Source organism: Chenopodium album, chromosome 16, assembly GCF_948465745.1.
Source record: "Chenopodium album chromosome 16, dcCheAlbu1.1, whole genome shotgun sequence".
Classification (NCBI taxonomy): Eukaryota; Viridiplantae; Streptophyta; class Magnoliopsida; order Caryophyllales; family Amaranthaceae; genus Chenopodium; species Chenopodium album.
In genome coordinates, this window is record NC_137849.1 from 41,471,751 (window position 1) to 41,487,296 (window position 15,546).

At 30.0% G+C, this 15,546-nt stretch overlaps 1 long non-coding RNA gene and 1 pseudogene across 1 annotated transcript; one reads left to right on the forward strand and one right to left on the reverse strand.

Annotated features, from left to right (window-relative positions):
- Positions 1 to 1,469: 1,469 nt before the first annotated feature.
- Positions 1,470 to 3,431, reverse strand: LOC145585363 (serine/threonine-protein kinase-like protein At3g51990 pseudogene; annotated as a pseudogene).
- Positions 3,432 to 6,856: 3,425 nt separating this feature from the next.
- On the forward strand, positions 6,857 to 10,341 carry LOC145585364 (uncharacterized). The gene is made up of 2 exons (XR_014100641.1): positions 6,857 to 7,357; positions 10,056 to 10,341. It is a non-coding gene; the product is annotated as an uncharacterized LOC145585364 (long non-coding RNA).
- Positions 10,342 to 15,546: the final 5,205 nt, after the last annotated feature.

Genomic DNA, 15,546 nt, shown 5'->3' on the forward strand with positions numbered 1-15,546 from the left:
ACACTTATAACCTCATTTAATTTAAAATCCTATCTAAACTACCTACCCCACAATTAGCTTATTGGTCATTTCACATACTCAATCACCTTTAAGCTATCAGCTATTTACCAAACACTTTCATATAATCAGTTAATACAATAAGTTAGTCAAATCAGTTAATAAAATCAGCTAGTCAAAATCAGCTAACTCAATCAGCTTCAGCTTTCACCCAAACAAGGCCCTTGACTACTGAGAGTTGCATCGAGATTCGAGCAGATTTTTATTAATTAGCCATTATTTTGTATCCATAATAGTACTTATATAAGTAGTTGTTTGGTTGATATATTACACAACACATATGTAGTAGATAACGTTAAAGCATTAAGAGGAGTTCCAACTCTTAAAGAAGTTGAAGTTTAATTTCTACAAAATGGGGAAGCTTGTTTTTATTCATCACACATTACATCAATGTACACTTCATATTAGTTGTATTTTTAGGAAATTAAATTATCAAAAAAATTCTTGAATAGCAATTAATCTAATTACAGTAGTAGAACCAACGTCCAAGCCAAATGATTATTAGTCCCTTTATTTTTATTTGTTCTTCCTATATATATATATATATATATATATATATATATATATATATATATATATATATATATATATATATATATATATATATATATATATTTTATTAAGAACAAAGAAACTTAAAGTTGACAAAATTAAACAAATAGAGACGGTCAGACAAATGAAATACTACTATAATACGGACTACTATTGCATCATTTTCTCAACATATGATGATATGATAATATGACACTGTAACATAATTATGGCCATATATTTGTTAGAAATTGTACATAATTATATAATAAGTAGATAAAATCTAATTTTACTTTCTGCAACTCTTCAAACAAAGAAATTGATCCCCTATATCAAATCAATTGTTAGCTTAGCTTATAAATATACATGCATAAAGGTTTTTGAATCAGTTGTCAATGCACACAAGAGAGGTAGAAATTTTAGGATAATAATAACCATCCAAAGACCAGAGATAGCTAACTTGTTGTCTAAGTAACGAAATCATCCAAGTTTCATAAACCAAAGTAAGCAAACTCAATGATTTTTATGTTTTATAGAACAATGCTATATTATCAAATTTCTTAGGGAGTAATATTTAGTTTGTCCTATATCATCACTTAGGTAAGTTTGATTATTATAGAATTAACTTGTTGAATTGAGCAAACCTAGTTATATCTTAATTATTGAGAACTATACTCATCTATATAAAATAAATTTTAAAAAGTACTCGAAATATAAATAAATAAAACTAATGTACTTGTTGTTAACATCTTCATGGCATCTAATTCCATCGTGACTTATGAGGATTGGGAATAATTGGGATGATTATGAATTTATAACTTTAGGAGGGAAAAGGTGTTTAAAAACAAAAAAGTAAAGCATGTACAGTAATAAAGAGGGAGTATAATGATACAATTCATAAATAAAAGTGTAGTTGAACTGCTAAAGCAGACACTAATGTAACAATAATTGAGACAGAGACAAACATGTTGGTCCAATCCAATTCATATATCTCCTCCTTTACTAGAATCTTTGACTACTATTACTACTAAAGCAGTTTATACTTACGATAAAACAAACTTCAATATTCACATACAAATCATATCTTATCAAATTAAACAAATATTAGTACAACTATTATTACACAAATCAAAGTTACCAACATACTTTCTCCTACTTAATTAAATCAAGTTAAATTATACGGAGTAGTATTAGCTTTCTAATTTGGGAGTCTTAGTTAATTTACTACTATTACATTTTACTAATAATGGAAACACTTCAACTTCCTTCCCATTTGTATTCTTCACCCTATTACCACTATATAACATACTCATTGACCTTGACTTACTTAATCTCACAGAAGATATTTTTACTGTTACTTTAGCTGCTCTCCCTTTTACCACAACCATATTACTATTATTATTACCACTGTTAATCTCATCAATAGTTACTGCTTCTGGTCCCACCTTTGCAATTTCCCTAAACGCACCAATTGATTTTGACCTTGATCTTGATCTCACCGTTGAATGTCTGCCACGTGTAGTGATCTCCTCATCAGTCAAATTGTCAACATTGGATTCTTTTTTCCTTATTCTAGTGGGACCCACCTTCATTCTACTCTCCTCCCAATCACTACCGTCAAACTCATCAGACGGCTCTAATCTCTCCACACGCCTCACGCGCCGTCGCAAACTACCCAAAACAGGAAACCCCTCAACTTTAACCCTCCTATAAACCTTCTTCAAACAATCAACAATCACCGTGACAGGTGGCCGCTTCTCAGCCGTTGATCTCACACATCTCGCCGCCAACAACCCCAACTCCCTCACCACCGTCTGATCAACCCTACCCCTAATCCGACGGTCCAAAATCCCTGCATACCCACCTGACTTAATCAACGGTAAAGCCCAATCCACAATCGACGGCGGAGAATACTCCACGTCAATCGCTTTTCTCCCGCTAATAATCTCAAGCAACAAAATCCCAAAACTAAAAACATCACTCTTCGTGCTTAAATCACCCGGCGCAAGATAGCATGGATCCAAATACCCTAACGTCCCCGCCGGTGGCGTGGACATCACGCGCACATCTGCCACGTGTCCTTTAATCGCCAACCCAAAATCACTCAACCTCGCATTTTCTCTCTCATCAATCAAAACATTGGAAGACTTGATATCTCGATGAATTACGGGTGGGTTCGATTTACAATGAAGGGTTCGAACCGCCTTAGCAATTTGCAGCGCGAATCGAACCCGGGTCAATAATGATAGCGGTTTGTTATTTACGTGGAGGTAATCGTACAGTGAGCCGTTAGGCATGTATTGAACAATAGGTAAGAGGTTATTATCCGAATCAACGGCGTACCCGATGAGGTTGACGATCCGACGGCTGCGGATTGTGGAGAGAATGTTGAATTCGTTTCGGGAGGTTTCGGAGACGGAGGAGGTGGGTTTTTTGACGGCGGCAGTGAGGGAGCCGTTGTTGAGGACGGCACGATAGACGGCGCCGTGGGAGCCTTTACCGAGGAGGACACGTGGGGAGAAGGCATTGGTTGCGGAGTGGAGAGCGGAGTATGAGAAGCGTGTTAGCTTAACAGGGTTGGCTGATGAGGTGGAAGAAGAGGAGGAGGTGTTGTTGCAGGTGGAAATGGAGGAATGAGTGTTACAGAGGAAGCGCATTGTGAGAGATGAAGAGAGAGAAAAATGGAGGGAGAGTGGGAAGAAAAGAGAAAGGCAAAAGCCATTGAAGGAAAGAAATTAGAGAAAGAGAAAGAGAATGAGAATGAGAATGAGCTTTTTTTTTTTTCGTTAAAGTGGCATGATGCTTGGGATTTTTACAGCTTAATTATAATTATAATTATAATTAATTTTAAAAAGAGGTGGGAAATGGAGAATGCATGGAAGAAGGTAGAAGAAGGAGAAGAAAATGGTGGAAATTTGCAAAATGAGTATTGAATTGGTTTAATTTACTTACGTATGAAAAGACGTGAGGCGGACGGTGATAATAAAGGTGACAAACCTCTTTAATTGGGCGTGGGGTCATGCAACTCAGATTCTTGTGTCGTTTCTCGTTTGTTATAATTTCCAAATATTTGTGAAAATGGGTTACTATTTTAAACTCCTAGGTTAAGCTCGCTTCGAGAATACATCATGTCTATATCTGATTATCGCTCGTGTGCTTAATTTTGTAGCAGATTATCTTGCATTATTAGTAAAAGTTTTAAGTGTTGCAACTAAATTTCTAAAATAATACTCGTATAGTCCTACTACAAAATTATTAGTGAAAATTGTAAATTATACTCTGATTATAATGGAAAATTATTTGCTATTTTTTCTCGTAAATTCAAAAATTTTCTAACGATTTTCTTACAACAAATCTTTTACTACAACTTAGGCCTGTTATATAGCAAATGCCAAATAATGCATAGAGTACTAACTAATTATAAATATTTTTACAATTTACTATTTTTAAATAAAAATTCCTATAACGCCTAACTTGTAGGAAGTGATAGGGTTGTTCAAATAAGAGATAACTTTATTTGAATAATGCTATGTACTCTATACATTTCTTGTTGTTTAAAGATTGTTCAACTATTACATTTTATCTTATTAAGAATAATTATACCGGGATATTGCATTCACGTTTTATTATATGTAAAATACAAAAAGACGATTGAAAGACTGGTGAATAAATTAACCAAATTCGAGAAAAAAAATTGGCAAACTATCTAACCTAGCTATGTTACGTTTTAATCATTAGATCAAAGTAAACACACTCGAATGTTAGAATTAAACATAATATGGAGTAATATAGTAATGTAAATAACATTATTCAACGTAAAATAAAATTGGTTTCAAATTGTTTTTAAAAAAAATAAAAAAATATAAATGGTTTCTAATTACAAACAATACTTTGAAGATAGAATAAGTGAAGTTGATCCGGTCACCTCTTTTGATAAGTCTCAACTAATTAACTTGTTTAAAATCTAATACCTAGACTCAAATAGCAGTATTGAATAATTTAACAAAAGGACTCCTAGAGCAAGTATATAGTAAGACCAAAGCAAGGTTGGAAAGGAGAAAAAACAAACCTACCGAATTTGTTTATATTTTTAGTTTAATTTACTGTATATGTTTTGTTGACCTATTAATTACTTTATCATACACTACTCTAGCTAATTCAAATGGAAGAATAGGATGGAATCATTATTCTATCTTGAAAATGAAATAGCTCACGCAATGTATTTAATTATCTAATGGAATTGATCTAGTCTAATAGCTCGGGTTAATTTTTTTAAAATTAAATTTAAACACGGAGTATCATATCAATCGTAATTTTTTTACAATTTATATTAAACAATTTTCGAAAAATACAAGTCTAAGTTGTTTTTTTAGGTGAAGTTCACACGTTGGATCAATAAATTAAGTTTGAGTCAGGATTAATTTTTGGCTTTTTTATTTTTTGCCAAGAATAAGCATTCATTTTTCGTCCAAAAATATTTTTTTAAATTTAAAGACAATAAGGTGAAGAAGTTGACCTTGTGAATTGTTCTAACCGAAAATGAGGCAAGTGAGAGGAAGCAAACTTGTTCTGATATGGCTGCTAATGCAAACAAACGAAACCTCGTAAATTTGTTCCTCAATGTTTAAGGATCATCATGTATGTCCAAATTTCATGTTCACCTACCCAAAATTATAATTATTTTCAATTACAATGTTCACCTAATTTCCAGGCCAGGTCCAGGTGCTTAAAGCATATTATTTCTAAGTTTAGAGCTCTAAAAGTCAACTTATACAGTGGTATGCTACAATAAAAACACACCTTTTAATTTTTGTTTTACTAGGGCAGCTAACGCACGCGCAACGTCATAGCTAGCCATATCTTGAAGGTTTTTTTGGTTTGCCTTTTAAATCACAAAATTAGTTAGATTAACAATAAGAGAAATTTTTCCTAAAAAAAAAACAATAAGAGAAAATATGTAATCAATTATATTTAGGTGGTATAAATGTTCAAGACAACTAACATTTATGAAAGCATAAAAGTACATAAATATTTTAGAGGGTATAGTTGTCTAAACACTATTCATTAAAATAGCATCTACATATTAATGAGGGTATGTATGTAAATAAACATTTTGAAGGGTATAATTGGCATTACACTATTCATAAGAGTATGTTTCTACTTTTTATAAGGTAGGGATTTGTATTGTGAAACTAAAATAAATAACAACTACTTCTGATTCACCTCAAGTAGTCAAATGTAAGTAGATTTGAATATTTGATTATTGGACTTTTGAGTGAGTTGAATGATATTATTAATTATTCTAGCTATCCCAAATTTCATATAGCATTAGGTTATTTTCAAGTTAGATTACACTATTATTTCACAATTCGCTAAAACTTTGGTTTTGTTTATGTATAGCCAATTTCTAATAATAGTGGTAAAAATGATGATTATGATAATAGCAACTTAGTCGAAGCCTATCATAAAGATCCGTAACCAAATGTCCCTAAAATTGAACGTTTCACCTTCCTATTCGAAAATTGAAGTTGATAACAATCATCAAATTATCAGATAAGGAAATATCTTATGACTTCGTACCTATTTGATTTGGTAAAGCATATTGCAAGTACATAGAAGTGACATTAGATTGAACAAATTGCATTCCGTTTTATATTATTGGTAAATGGAAAGGTTTCATTCATTCTCTCCTTTAATTGAATGGAATTGAAAGATACATTCCAACTACTTTGAAAAAATGAACACTAATAAAGTTCTCTTGTGAACTTCGACGAAAAGTATAGAAATAGTTGGGCTTCACAAATTATCATGGGCAATCGTTTTGGGCCTACTACTTTGTATTTGGTGTTTGGAAGATTCAGATTTTATAATTGATTATTGGCTAATAATAATAACTAAAACAAAATTAATAAGACTTGATTATGTAGTTTTGTGGCCCAAATTTTGGGATGGGTATGGCCCACTAATTGGCCTTTATCTTCCTAAATTTAGTTTTGACTAATATTCAGGCCCGGCTAAGGACCTGTGCAAACAGGCCCTTAGCACAGGGCCCCCAAATTGGGAGGGCCCAAAATTTTGGACTTTAAGTTTAAAAAAAAAAAAAAAAAAAAAAAAAAAAAAAAAAAAAAAAAAAAAAGTCAGCAACTCATACTCCTCACGTGAATACAGCTGTTCCTCACTTCCTCCATTTACTCCCCACTTCTCTAGATTCTTCATCTCCTTCCTTGGTAATTAGCTCCATCAAAATAGCCCCAATTCCCAAAATTTCTGAAATTTTCTTTAATTTCCTTTCTTTGATTCTTTGAATACTTCCTATTTTGTCATTTAATTTTATTGTTTTACCCCCAAATTTTTAATTTTCCAAATTTGACATTTTGGTTTCAAAAAAATTACAACGGGTATGAAGAATTTTTCCTCAAATCTCGAATTGCTTTCAATGGAGATATTAATTTCGTGTATTCCACAATTAAACCCCTTAATTTTCGTTTATCAAACGGTAAAATTTTTTACCCCTTATAAATTCCATTTCAATCTTCAATCTTTTTCAATTACTTGTGTTCTTCGTACTCAAATTACATTTAACAAATAAAAAAACAATTAAGAAATTGGTTAACAAGAAGATCAGAGATTCAAAGCCAAGGGGGTTGGGGCAAATCGTGAATCGGCAATCGGTTGTGCGAGTTCGTTGCTGTCCTTGCGGTTGTGTATCCACAGTAGCACAAAAATTACTAAATTATCATATATCAATGGCAAGTGGATCAATTATCAGGTTGTTTCTATCCTTTTGCAATTTTAATTATTAGATTAATTGTATAATTTATTGTTTTTTGGGTGAGTTGTTTGATTGTTTGTTTAATTAGTATTTATTAGATTAATTGTATTGTTTGATTGTTAGTATTTAGTAAGTACTGTTAATTTTGATTGTATAATTAGTATTGTTTGTTCGATTATCAGATTGTTTGTTTTTTGCAATTTTTTTTTTTGTCTTCAAAAAATATACTGTTAAAATTTTATTTTTATATTTTAATTATGCCTCCCAAAAGAAAGTATGTCTGTGGTCATGATAAACGTATGAAAAAGAAAAAAAATGAAGAGTTAACGCAATCTCTAAGAGGATCCCTTCACAAATTTCTAATAAAAGAACCACAAATTTCTGTTGAAAATCAAGATGTTGATGATGTTAATGCTGAAATTCCTGAGAATGTTGATGATGTTGATGATGTTAATGCTGAAATTCCTGAGAATGTTGATGATGTTAAAGCTGAAATTCCTGAAAATGTTCTTACTGAGAATGTTAATAGTGTTGATTTTGATGTGCCCACTGAAAATGATAATTTGAATAATTTGGATGATGATGAAGAGCATGATCATACTGATGAAAATGGTAATAATAATGAAGAGCAACCAACCCAATTTGATTACTCTTTTGATATATTTGATCCAAGAAATTGGGATGCTCTTGAATCGAAAATGATTGATTTAGTAGTGACGAAAGGCCCTAAAAGAGACCATTCTATTGTAAAGGGTCCTAAAGATAAATTTTCTAGACGCTTTACGGCTAATTTATATACTAGAGTTTTATCTAATGGAGAGAAATGTGATCGAGATTGGCTTGTTTATTCAAAAGAACTTGATAGAGTATTTTGTTTTTGTTGTAAAATTTTCAAAAAAGGAATTGGTAGAGGTCAATTAACTAATGATGGTTTTAGTGATTGGTCACATATTGGTGAGAGACTTAAAGAGCATGAAACCGGTATTGAACATGTTAAGAATATGACAACTTGGTATGAGTTGCGTCTAAGGCTCAAAAAGAATGAAACTATTGATAAAACGGCTCAAAGACTAATTGAGAAGGAAAAGGATCACTGGAAAAATGTTTTAAAAAGAATTGTTTCAATTGTGAAATTCCTTGCTAAACATAGTTTGGCCTTTCGTGGTTCTAACGAGAAATTATATCAAAATAGCAATGGCAATTTTTTGGGCTTGATTGAAATGTTAGCGGAGTTTGATCCAATTATCCAAGAGCATGTTAGACGTATCACAAATGATAATTTACACTTTCATTACCTTGGGCATAACATCCAAAACGAGTTAATAATTTTGCTTGCTTCTGCAATTAAAAATGAAATCTTAAAAAAAATCAAGCGAGCAAAGTATTTCTCAGTGATACTTGATTGTACTCCTGATATTAGTCACCAAGAGCAAATGTCTTTAATAATAAGATATGTGGTTGTCTCTAGATATTCAGTTACTGTTGAAGAATCTTTTTTAGGATTCTTAAATGTGAATGATACAACTGGTCAGGGGCTTTTTGATGTTTTACAAAAAGAATTGAAAAATCTTGGTCTTGACATATTTGATGTACGGGGACAAGGATATGACAATGGATCAAATATGAAAGGAAAACATCAAGGTGTACAAAAGAAACTTTTAGATATAAATCCAAGAGCCTTTTATACTCCTTGTGGTTGTCATAGTCTTAATTTAACATTGTGTGATATGGCTTACTCTTGCAATAAAGCTAAGGATTTTTTTGGAGTTATACAACGCATATATACCATTTTTGCTAATTCTACTAAGAGATGGCAAATTTTGAAAGATAATGTAAAAGTGTTAACTCCGAAATCATTGTCATCCACTCGTTGGGAGAGTCGTATAGATAGTGTCAGAGCTATAAAATGTCAAATGTCAGATTTTAGAGAAGCTTTACTTGAAGTGTCAGAGAATGATCCCCTTGATTCTAAACTAAGTAGTGAAGCTAAATCTTTGGCAACAAATTAAATGAGCTAGGTGATTTTGAGTTTTTAATGTCAATTATTATATGGTTTGAGATATTGTCTGCAATTAATATGGTTAGCAAGCTTTTGCAATCAAATGATATGGTTATTGATGTTGCTATGGAAAAAATAAAGGAGTTGATTTCATATTTTGAAAAGTATAGAGATGCTGGATTTTATAGTGCCTTGAATGATGCTAAAGAAATTGCTATCGAATTGAATATCGATCCAATATTTCCTCAAAGGCTTGCTATTAAAAGGAAAAAACAATTTGATGAGAATTTAGATACCCCTTCTGTTGAGTTATTTGGGGAAGAATCTTTTATAGTAAACTATTTTCTTATCCTTGTTGATCAGGCTATTGTTTCTCTTAATAAAAGATTTGAGCAATATCAAGAGTATGAAAGTATATTTGGTTTCATGTTTACTTCTGAAAAGTTAGAATCATTAGATGATGCATCTTTGAAGTTATGTTGTAGTCATTTTGAGCAAGCATTAAGACATAATGGGCAATCTGATATTGATGGAAATGAACTCTATGTGGAGTTTAAGCTATTAAGAGATATTTTTCCATCAATGCCAACAAAAAAGATGGGAGCTATTGATATATTATCTTTTTTGAATGATGTAGAGTGTTTTCCAAATGCTAGTATTGCTTATAGGATCTTATTGACTATTCCTCTGTGACAGTTGCTTCTGCAGAAAGAAGTTTTTCAAAATTGAAGTTGTTGAAATCTTATTTGCGGTCTACCATGTTATAAGAAAGGCTTAATGGATTGGCGTTGTTAGCAATTGAAAATGATCTTTTGGAGAAGGTGGAATATGAAGATGTGGTTGATGAATTTGCTTCAAGAAATGCTAGAAGAATAGCTCTGTTTAAATAGTTTGATCTTTTAATAATTAAGATTGTATTTTGATATTAATCATATTATTTACAATTTAAATAAAGTACTTTGTGTTTTTTGGCTTCTTTTTAATATGTTGTTATATGATAATTTCGTTAAAAAAAAAATTTAGGGCCCAATTTCTAAGTTTAGAACAGGGCCCCCAAAATGATTAAGACGGCCCTGCTAATATTCGTTATAGGCTCCGAACAGGCTTCACTAGCCTAGCATGATTTGACTAAATTTGTGTACACATATTTTGTCCAAAAAATAGAACAAATTCAGATTCCTGACTTAAAACGGGCCACCCAAATCTCATATTAGATGTGAATTTTAGAGTATCCACCTTGGATGCTTTCGCTTGCAAATTTGCAATCAATTATCAATAACTTAATACTAAAATCAAAATCAACGATGACACACATCATTTATAGGTTGAAAATTTTCCCTCCACTTTATCTTTTCTACGTAGTATTTTTTTTTTTGGTCAATCCTCATGAAAATTTATTTATATTTATACTCTATAATATTCTCCTTCAACTTTAACAATTATATTTATTCCTCAATGAAATATTTTTATACGTATATGTTTTTCATTAAGTAATTTAGTAAAACTCATACATTACACTGGACATTAGCTAGTATAATGAAAATATGAAGCTTGTAGCTAGCTAATGTGGAAAAAAAAAATTGTAGCTAGTTGGAACTACTTAGCTCTAGCAAGCAATGTAGTTTCACACACTCAAATACATTTGTTGGTTGCATGCAGATTAACTTTAACATTTTGCTTTATCCGAACATTTTTTTAAAATATATGAACCTATAATCGAAGAAGTAGTATTTGAGAGTGAGGATAGATAAAGTGGTTAGAGCCTCCCTTTTAGTTTTAAGAGATTTTGAGAATATTTCTCACCCTGTCCTTTGTAGCTCTCTAAACAACAAAAATAACGAAGATGTATTATTTACGTGGAAAATATGTTATAAAAAAAATACTATATAAAAATAAAAGGTTTAAAGCCCAATTTAATCTAGCGTTCAATGGGCTTATCCTACTTATTTAGAACTCAAGAGTCCGTACTTTAAAGCATTTAATTAGCCTAACACAATAGTTATTATGTGCACCGTGGTGCACCTAGAAATAGATGCACCACGTTTATACTTTTAAACATTTAGTAGAAAAAATTGAACACATTACAAAATATGACCATTTAGTAAAAAATATGAACACGTTATAAAAACTGAACATAAAAATGCAATTTTATATGTTCATATTTTATAAATAAATGTTCATATTATATGTAGTAAATGTTCAGTTTATATTACAAAGGTATTGAATTATTACGAGTTAGATAAACTTCTTATAAAAAATTGATGTTTATTATACAATGTTGTATTTAATATACTACATGTTCAAATTTGCGATTGTTCAGATTTTTTTAATAAATGTTCAAAACTTGCGAATCTTCAGATTTTTTTACTAAATGTTTAAAAGTATAGGCGTGGTGCATTGCGATTGTTCAGATTTTTTTTTTATTAAATGTTCAAAATTTGCGATGTTCATATTTTTTACTAAATGTTCAAAATTTGCGATTGTTCAGATTTCTTTATAAAATGTTCAAAAGTATAAGCGTGGTGCATTGCGATTGTACATTTTTTTTTACTAAATGTTTAAAATTTGTGATGTTCAGATTTTTTTTTACCAAATATTCAAAATTTGCAATTGCTCAGATTTTTTTTACTAAATATTCCAAAGTATAGGCATAAGGTGCATGTACCACGGTGCACCTTAAATTTTGCGAGCCTAACATCAACCATCATAATTCCTAATTAAGTATAATTATTTATGGCTAGACTCTAATCTAGGCATCTTCTCCTACACCCCTCCCTTAACACATCATTTAACACCCACTTCCCCATATACTTACTTTCATAGTTTCTGCAGTACTGCACCCCCACAAAATGCAGCGTACTATTACTCCCTACAATCTTAAGAAAAATTAAGTAACTTCCCCTACCCCACAAATATATACAAAAATATATATATATATACATATATATATATATATATATATATATATATATATATATATATATATATATATATACATATATATATATATATACATATACACACACACACACACACACACACACACACACACACACACATATATATATATATATATATATATAACATTTTCATCTTGATCTCTCTTTATTTTCCCTCTCCATTTTCTCTCTCATCTAAAGCTCTAAAACTTCAACCATGGCGGACATTAGAGACGAGGTCAAACAACTGAAGCGAATTTCACCGAAAAAAACAAGCGGAAATAAAAAAAAAGTAAGTATAAATGTTCATATTTACAGCAAAAAAAAAAAAAATCAAATAAAAAATACCCTAATTTTTAGAGAATTTATTTGTGATTGTGTTTCAGGAAACAAATTAATAGTTTAATCACTGGAAATGTATAAATGTAAAGTATTTATGTTAATTATTCATCAATTTCAAAGTGATTATTTCGAATAATTAGTAAAATTAACATCTACTTGCTTCAATTTCATTTTTCAGTTTGGAGAAATCTATTTCAGAGATCAAAATCAACGATTCTTCAAAAACATGGAAAAGGTGTATGAACCATTGCGTTTTAGTAATGTTTGTTTAAAAACTAGTAGTCTGAACAAGTACATTTTGATTTTTGAGTATGAAGTATTTCATTTTTTTATTGCAGTTCGAAGGAAATAGTTTCAGAGAAGAACATCAAAATATCTAGAGAATAATAAGCATTAATTAAATTAGTTCATAGTGGTTTTTTTTTTAGTGAATGTTCATTTATTTATTAGTATACAATCATTCACATGTACTATTAATAAATGATTAATACAAATGTTTAGTTATATATTACTACATAGTCATTGTATTAATGTTAGTTCTTTTTCATAGTTTGGGGTGGAAAATTATTTTGATGAATGTTCATTTGTATTTCATATTCATTGATTGATATCTTTCACAGGCATTTTTAAACTAATGCATGTTCATTTATATATTAATAGATGGTCATTTTAATATTCAATTATCTAATTATGTTCATTTATGTATTAATAGTTGTTCATTTCCATATTAATGGATGATTATTTCTACACTATTATATGTTCATTTATATATTAATATATGTTCATTCCATATCGATCATTTCAATTGTTCTACTATTCATATTCATATGAAAATTGGTTCATTTAATTTCAACACTTATTCTTGCTCAAATCTAACTAAAAGTTCATTTGTTTTTGTCTATTATTTAAACAAAGAATTGTGGATATAGTGAGTTACACAACACAATAGCAAGAAAAAAAAAAAGAAAGACGACAAGAATAAGGAAATCAAGAAGGCACGGATTCGCGCAACATGAACCAATAACACGAGCTTGTATTTTTCGATTTTGGATCGAGAATTCGTTGTGTATAAATAATATGTGTGGAATTGTGTTGTATATTTTAATATCCAATATTTTAATTTTTGGTGATATACAATTTCTATTTGATTTTAATAAGAAGGAAATATAATTTTTTTTCCTAGAATACGTACTATTACAAATCACATATAATATTTTTACACTTATTATCTTTATAACCCTCATTAAAACAAATATATCCTTTCATAGAGAATGAGTCATCCTTTTGCCTCTTACTCCTCCCAACTCTAATCCCAAAACTTTTCATAATTAAAAGCATACTCATTATACATTTCATAAGCATCATCTTCAGAAGGAAATTGTTTCCCCCAAAAGTCAAACTGACTTGCTTCTTCAAAAATAAGAGCATCCTCTCTTCCCACTGTGATAATTAAACATGTAACAAATGAACACATACAGTAGCAATAATGGTCAATTACAATAATGCATTTGATCAATTACAGTTAAATTATCATATGTAAAAATATAAATGATCATCTATAGTTACATGACTAAACATTATTTATGAAACTACAAAACAGTGATAATCATTAAAAGTCACATGTACAATATAACTTATAATTCAATTATATATATTGCATAATTGAACATTATTACAACAAATAACAAATTTTAAAACATGTTCACTAGTTAAAATATATACGAGCATCTTTAACAGAATGAAAATCATTGAAATTCACGTGTACATCATATATATTCAAATACAACTACAATAAACCTATACTTTACTACAGAAAACATACATTAAACATAAATGAACATTTACTATTACACAAGTGATCATTTTTTTAACTAAGCTTATTTTTATACGACACACCAAACTGATAAAAATAATCAGTTAGCAAAATGATAACAACTATAGATGTTTATATAAGACGCACAAAATTGGAAATTAAAGGCAACAATCAAATAATAAGATTATAATCAAAATTAGAAAATAAAAATAATAACACAAATAAGAATCAAATTAGAAGAATAATACAACCAAAGCCGTGAATCAACTAATATCAACAATAACAATACTAAAACCAGAGCATTATCAAAATTAAAATCAATATGAAATCAAAATATTATAATCATGCAATTACAATCGAAAAACATAGCATTATCAAAATCGATTGATTGATTATCATTTAAAATACGAATTACTCACAATCATCAAATGCAATTGAGCTTGAGATGTCCATGGAAGAAGAGAGAGAAAATTGAAAAACAATCAGAAAAAAGAGGAGAGAGAAAATGAAATCAATGAAAAATAGGAGAGAGAAAATTAAAAATTAAATCCTATAAAATGTATATATGGTTTTGTGGAAAGTAAAAAAAAAAAAAAAAAAAATGAAAAAAGCAAAATAAATAAATAAAAAACATGCAAAAGATGACATATAATTATATAAAATGACGTAGTTAGAAGGGGGTGTAGGGGAAGCTGCCTACCCTAGAGTGTATTGAAAAATTTGTAAATTAAGTACACCATCATGTTGTAAAAGTGAAATTCATAAGCCCAATATCAATTGTTAACCCAGAGAAAGCCCAGAGATGTCATGACTAATCAGTTATCACATATACTGAGTATTACATTTAGACATTAGTAGTTTAGTACAGTCCAACTCTATCATTTTACGAAGTACTATTAGAGATGATATCATAGTAATCATATAATCATACTGTATCAACTATCAAGTTAGGTCTTCATTAAAAAAACACCCTTTATTATTGTTGAGAGGCCATTGCATACTTCATAAACAGGAGGGTCGATGATAGACTTGTAAATAATTTTGTTATGAGGTTGTTAGTTATGTTATGATCTGATTTAAAGTTGATTAAATT